Source organism: Arachis ipaensis, chromosome B5 (assembly GCF_059453495.1).
Source record: "Arachis ipaensis isolate K30076 ecotype BB chromosome B5, ASM5945349v1, whole genome shotgun sequence".
NCBI lineage: Eukaryota > Viridiplantae > Streptophyta > Magnoliopsida > Fabales > Fabaceae > Arachis > Arachis ipaensis.
In genome coordinates, this window is record NC_142440.1 from 11,959,642 (window position 1) to 11,967,532 (window position 7,891).

A 7,891-nucleotide genomic window follows, 5' to 3' on the forward strand; every position below is an offset into this window, starting at 1 on the left:
AAAACCGCCGCTATATGTAAACCTGACAGCAATATATATAGCGGCGGTTTTAACAAAACTGCCGCTAAATGTCGGCTTGATTGCAACCCCAAGCTCTAACCGCCGCTATATGTGCCGCAGTTTGTTTTTTCGCGGCGATTTCACAAAACCGCCGCAAAATAACCGTCGCTATCTTAAGGAATTATTGTAGTGACAAAAGACTCCGATACTTAAGTTAACAAGAGTGTAAAGCAGATTTTTAGTAGATTGAATTCTAAATATATCTGAAGATATTAGTATATTTATAGTAGAAAAGATAATCACCTTTTAGAATAGTTCCACCTTTAATTATGGATAACTAGGGGTGTTCGCGGTGCGGTTTGGATCGGTTTTGAGTAAAAAACTCATCCGATCTGAATATTGATTTTACTTGCGGTGCGGTTTAGATTGGATGCTTTTTTAAAAAAAATCCGATCCGATCCGATCCAATTTCAAGCGGTTTGGTTTAGATTGGATTTGCGGTTTTATAAATTAAAAAAATTAAATACATATAACAAGTTTCAACATCAAATTTTAAATAATCAACAATGACATAACAAGTCTCAAGAATATTTTAAAAAGCCAACAATAACATAACAATAGAAATAAAATTATAGGTTAGTTAAAATAAATAAATAAATAATATTTTGAACATAAAATATTTATTAAATAATAATAATATATGAATAATATAAAATATATATAAAAAATTGAACATGTTATAAGTATAATTGTAAATATAATAATAAAATAATAATATTATAGCACATTGTGCGGTTTGGATTGGATTAGATCGGTTATGAAAATTAAATCCGAAATCCGATCCGATCCAGTGGTTTGCAAAAAATATAATCCAATCAAATCCGAATTAGTGCGGTTTTAATCGATTTTCGGTTTGGATTGAATTGGATGAGCGGTTTAATTTGCACCGGTTTGGATTTGAACACCCCTATGGATAACTATTCTCTTTTCCTAAGAATATTGTTGAGATTTCGATCTCTTCTAGATAAGTGAGAGATATCTTAAGAGATAGTTATTTATTCACATAAATAAAGTTGAATAGTCGTCGTCGCGTCCGACCTCTAGAGGTCAGATAAGGGTAGTAGTTAGATCTTTTGAGTAGATTTCTATTTATTTTTAGGTCTGACTATATCTTTAAGTCAAAATATAAACATACATCAACTATTATTATAATTGGTAAATTATAGAATATCTATAATTATAGTGGTTATGAAGTGTTATTAAAATTAAAGTTATATATATTTTATATCTTGATAATACTTTTTTTAGTAATATTTTTTAAAAATTGTTACACAGATTTTTTTGCAAATCAAAATTGAAAGAATTTTAATTTATTCGTTGCAAAACCAAATGTTTTGGTTTAATATCTAATTTCTGAAAATAAAATCTACTCTCTTACGAATATGAATTTAATATGCATTAAAATCTTTTAACTTTGTGAACGATAAAAAAAAAACTTTGCATAATTAATAAATTGTATAAAAAGAATCTGACTATACTTAAAGCTGATGGTTTATATAAAATTAAAGTGCTATAAACATAAAATAAAAGACCATCATGTAATCTCAGTTGATAATATTAGCTGATAGATGACAAATATTAGTTAGATTATTTATTAATAGTCTAAATTATTAAGAGGCTTTGATGTATAGTGTAATGAAACTAATTATAGATATTATTGAGGATCAGTCTTGCTAAGTAGTAAAAAAAACAGAATTTACAATATAAAGAGAGTTAGGATTTACTGCTGAGAGTAATAAATTTTTATTAAAATTTTATTGGGTCTGTTTAGTATAAATAGTAGCCTTACTTCCTATTTTAGTGAGTTAGTTAAAATTTCTAATTGACTTTCTCAAAGTATTGAGTACACTCAAAAATAATAGTTAATTAGTTTTTTTTGGTGTAAAAGAATTCTTCCTCTTTGTACACGTTTCAACTTTTGGTTCTTTGTTTTCTGTTTTTTTTTCTTCTCTTAAATAATCTCATTTGAGTTTCTATAGATATAAGCAGATCAAATTTAGTCCATATTAAAACTAAAGTATTGCGAAATTTCCTTACTCAAATCCAAGTGAAACAACGTAACGTTCATCAACAAATGTGTTGATATTTGAAACGAAAAAACGAACGAAAAGATGTGCTATTACAAGCAAATCAGGATCAGCAAGTACAACACGCATTATATATATAATGCGTGTTGAATATATATATTCAAAGGGCCCCGCTACACATACATGCAAATAACGCATACAATCCTTACAAGTTGGCCCAACCCAGGTTTAATCCACGCGCACTCCCTCCCTTTAAATGGAGCGTCAATTCCACGCGCGTCACTCAAACGATTACGCTTCGAAAAAATCGCTCGTTATGGCTCACTCTTCCTCTTCTCCTTCAAAGATAACACAAATCCTAAAGTTTCGAGCAACATTCCAAACTGAAGAGACATTTGAACTCGTCGCGAATAATAGCAGAAACCATCAACAAAATATTATTCAAGGTACGTTATTGTTTTACTCATCTTCTATGTTCTTCTAGGTTTTATTGATCTTCTTGTTCTAAATCTCATATCACTGTTTTTACTATTCTTCTTATTCTAGGTTTTACTCTTCTTGTAAGTTCCTCTAGGTTTTACTGTTCTTCAAAGTGGTTCTAGGTTTTACTGTTCTTCTTGTTCTAGTTCTTCTCCTAACTGATTTTTCGCTGTATATTGCTTAATTTATTGGGTGTATATGGAGTAATTTGTATGGGTGTATATGGTTGATTGTTGGGTGTATATGGCGTAATGTGTTGGGTGTATACGGCGTAATTTGTTGGGTGTATATTCCTGAACCCATATCATGTAATATAATCAACTGTTGCAACTGTTCTAATATTGCTTGTCCTTGGGTGTATATTGCTTGACATTGTAATATTACTAGAGCTTGTATATTTATCCATGTTTCAGTGAATTGAACATAATTTTGAACTGATCTAATTAAATACTTATGAAATCGGTTTGGGTGTATGTACCTCATCTAAGTTTTTACCGTTCATCTTGCTCTAGCTTTTACTATTCTTCTTGTTCTAGTTCTTCTTCTAACTGATTTTTATGTGTATATTGAGTAATTTGTTAGGTGTATATGGCGTAATGTGTTGGGTGTATATGGCATAATTTGTTGGGTGTATATTTCTGAACTCATATAATTTAATATAGTCAACTGTTGCAAATGTTCTAATACTGCTTATCCTTGGGTGTATATTGCTTGACATTGTAATATTGCTTGAGCTTGTATATTTATCGTTGTTTGAGTCAATTGAACATCATTTTGAACTGATCTCATTAAATACTTATAAAATCGGTTTGCGTGTATGTGGTTGATCTATGGGTGTATCTGAATGATATCTATGGGTGTATTTTTCATTGCAGTAAAAATGGAAGGCGAAAACCAAGCTGAAAAAAATGTAAGAACAAATATATGTCTTCGATCAAATCAGTTTTTCATAATAGAAATATATCTAACTCTAATTTTGCTTTGTTTACAGCAAATCAAGGACCTAAAGTGTGCAACCCATTTGTTGAGTGAGAAATTCAGAAATATGAGCGAGGAGAAGTGATGCAATAAGACTGTCCAGGCCATCCTCATTGTTATTGAGTCCATTTTGTCAGATAGATTCTAATGATATTGTCACTGATTAATGTAACTGTTATATACTCTTGTAAGAAATTGAACACATGGTGTAAATATATTTGATCCAATTATAAGTAAATTTTTTTTCCATAATTAAACTCTCTCTGGTGTATTCAAAATGTCTGATTTATCGGTACTATAATATGAAGGAAAATATCAAACCAAATATACACCCATAACCTGGCATTTTACACCCAAAGAATGTTGATTATACACCCAAAACCCTAAAAACCTAAATTCTAAACCCTAAATCCTAAACCCTAAACCCTAAACCCTAAACCCTAAACCCTAAACCCTAAACCCCTAAATCATAAACCCTACACCCTAAACCCTAAAAATAAAATCCTAAACCCTAAAACCTAAAACCTAAAACCCTAAACCCTAAACCACCCAACCTACTATACCCAAATCATTGAATTTTAGGGTTTAGGGTAATTATATTATTGTTTGACGAATTGAATAAGCGAGCTGTTCCGGGTAATAAACTTGTTAAAAAATGAATGCATGCTCTCGCTCCTTTGTGTGCTTCTCATCCCTACCCAGAAGTGGTGATCCAGATAGATTGGAACCCATATATGACGGTCTGCATAGAGATCTGCATAATACACCCAAACACAGACTATAAATACACCTGATAAAAATTAAATTTACACCGCTGCAGATTTTAACCCAACACTACCTGAAATCCACTTGTTGTCCACAAGACCAAAATTTAGCAGAAAATCATTCCAATTCCTATCAAATGAGTATTTTCTATGAGAGTTTCATTTTCCCTCTCTGCTATATGTAATCAATTGATTCTTAATCTCGTTTTCCTTCCTATTTGTGCTCCGAACTCTTGTAGAAAAACCTGCAGCCTTGGCGTAGTTCCTGTAAAATTTTCCAGCATCTTCAAGGGTGGTAAAGGTCATTCCAACCTTCGGAACAAACTGGTCATCAACAACAGAGAGGCTGCAGAATACACCATGTCAAAAACTATAAATACACCCAATTATTGCTAATATAATACACCCGAACGGCACCAACTCAACTAAAATGACAATAAAAGCCATAAGCTGTAAATACACAGGCTGCAGAATACACCATGACAAAAACTAAAAACACACCCAATCATGTCTGATATAATATACCCGAACGACAACAACTCAGCTAAAATAATAGAAAAAGCCATAAACTGTAAATACACCCACACTCCCGAAAAAATACACCCAAAAAAGTTTTGATCTACACCCGAGCGTCTGCTATAAATTTCAGATAATCAATAAAAACTAATACATTACATTCAATCCACAGATTTATGTTCACGGGGAAGTTTCACAGTCAATTTTCACGAATTATTCAGCTACACAATGCTATACAAATGACCGCAACAAAATTCAGAGTAATCGTATGTAAATCAAACCTTAGGAACTTCGTTAGATTCAAATTCATAATCCACTTCGCCCTGATTCAGCTGACAATCTGAGGTTGAATCATCCTTTATCTTCAAAACGAGTTCAAACTTTGATTTCAGAAACCAGAAAATCGAAAAGAAAACGAAGCTGGAGTTACAGAGAGAAGAACTAACGTCAATGACGAAGAACAAACCAATGAGAAAGGAGAGGAAAAGAACGATCGAAAAACCAGGGAAAGACGCGCGAGAAGAAGAACGATGAAATTTGGAAAGAAGGAAAACAAAGAAGGAAACAAATCTTTTAAATTTGGTAGTTATACAAATGCAGGATCTTTATATAGCGCGTGTAAGTGACGTAGGAGTTGCAGCGCATTTTGGTGGATTAAGCGTTAATGAACTTGTAATAGTTACAAGCCCTAATCGCTTGTATACTGAGCTTTTCTCATATTCAAAATTGATATAGCACAGATCTTGGTCCATTCCTTAAGTTGCTGCCCTAAACGGAAAATTTTAATTAATTAATTTGGATCATATCATGCGTAACTTATCGTCATATATGAAAGGACCAAGCTAAGCAAAATCAATTTGGAAGATTTTTCAATTGTTACAAACGGTCAAATGAATGAATGATTATGGCAGCAATGAATCTGAAATTAAAGAAGAAAGAAATTCAATTTTAAATATTGACCATCATTATATAATCGATCATTTTTAAGGATGAAGTTAAAGAAAAAAGAGCAAATACAACATACAAGTTTTATTTTTTTTTCCATTATGATCACATAGAATATTTTTTTTTTCTACTCAATCTCTATTTGTAATGTAAAAAGCTGATATATATTATACTTATATGAGAAATCGTACAAAAAACTAAGAATAAAAAATCCAAGAAAGATTATAGAAAAAAAAATCATAGCTTTATTTTTTTAATGGTATTTTTTGAAGGAATAAACTTGAGTTTAATCCACTTTTTTTTAAGTTGGATTAATATTTAGATGGTTTTAAACTTTGTTTAAATTTAGTGATGATTCTAAGATACGAATTTGTGTATAGTTTATATCATGGTTCTGAAAATCGAACCGGACCTGTCGGTTCAATCGAATTAATTGGGAATCGGTCACTTAATCAGTCTGAATAAGTTCAAAAACTGCCTAGCAAAAAATCGGTAAGAAAATCGGTCGAGCTGACGGTTAACCGATGAACCGACAGAACCGTTCAATTTTTTAGCGGATTTTTGGTTTGGAAAAAAAAAACTCTGGACGGCGTCGTTTTGTCCCTATAAGAAAAAAAAAGAAAAAAGCTAAACGAACTAAGCTGAACCTAATCCCTAAATCACCCATTGTACTCAGTAGCAACAACAACTCATCTCTGTTCTCTTCTCTGCGAACCATCGCATAGCCACCACCACCAATCGAGCACCACCACCGCATCCCGCAGCCACAGCAGCGACGGGTTTGACCACCGCATCATCGCCGACACCATCGCAACAACTTATCTCTCCTCTCTTTTCTGCGAACCATCGCATAGCCACCACCCCCAATCGAGCAGCTCACCGCCACCGCGTCCCGCAGCCACAGCAGCGACGGGTTTGACCACCAAATCATCGCCGAGCTCGCCATCGGTAAGTAATACTCTGTTATTCACTTATTCCTCCTCACCGCCTTCTGATTTTCTGTTCATGATTTTCTAATTTATTTATTGAGTAAAGTATCGTTTTTGTTCCCAACGTTTGAGGTAAATCCTATTTGTGTCCCTAACGTTTAAATCATCCTATTTGTATCCTTAACGTTTGTAAAAGTGATTTAATGTTATCCTGCCGTCAATTACACATCATGAATGCTTTAGTTTGAGTTTTAAAAATCTCTTCTTGAAATTAGAATACAAATGTTTGGGATAGAATCGATGATCTACTCTGAATTGCTCATCAAATGTTGAAACTAATTCCTACAACATTTACATAATTCACTTTTCTAGGGACATAATTGAATATAAACACAAATAGTGGGTATAATATTAAAATCGAACACATCCAAGTGAGACTTAATTGATAATGAATACATCCAAGTGAGAATAATTGAAAAATATAATCTGATTTGTTAGTATAATTGATAGTAGGATAACATTAAATCACTTTTATAAACGTTAAGAATACTATTTTGAGGGTTACCTGAAACTGTAGGTCGATCTCGGACGAGATCTTCTGTGCTTGGTCGGAGGTGACGCGTCCGGCTTGTGGGTGGTGGCTGGAGCTGTCGTGTCCAACCTGTTGGACTGGCAATGCTGCTGATCCTTTGTCACCGGAGGGTTGTGGTACCTGCAAGGGACTCTGATGCCTAAGTTAGCAAGGGTATTAAGCAGGTTTTTAGTAGAATCAGAGTATGAGTTATACCTGGGTGCTCCAGTGTATTTATAATGGTAAGGAGTGACCTTTCTGGAGATAAGATAGTTATCTTATCTTATCTTATCTTTGAGTGAAGTCATCTTATCTTCAAGGGAACCGCCATTATCTCTTATAGGCTTGGGATGCCTTTGGATTTGGGTCGTGTTCCTCTGTTTGGGCCCTTCTTGGGCTTTTCCTGATCATTTGGCCGAGCTCTTTGATAAGAGGTCGGATAGTTCTGACCTGAAGAGGTCAGTCGACTTGTCGTCAAGCAACCCGGGTCGGACAGCTTGACCCAGGGTATGAACAGTGCCCCTGCTCGAGTGTGGTCTTCCTTTTGAGGTCGAGTCTTAGTTTCAGGACTTCAATCCTTTCTCTGTAGAAGCCGAGCTCGAGCATTGTCGATTTCTTTTT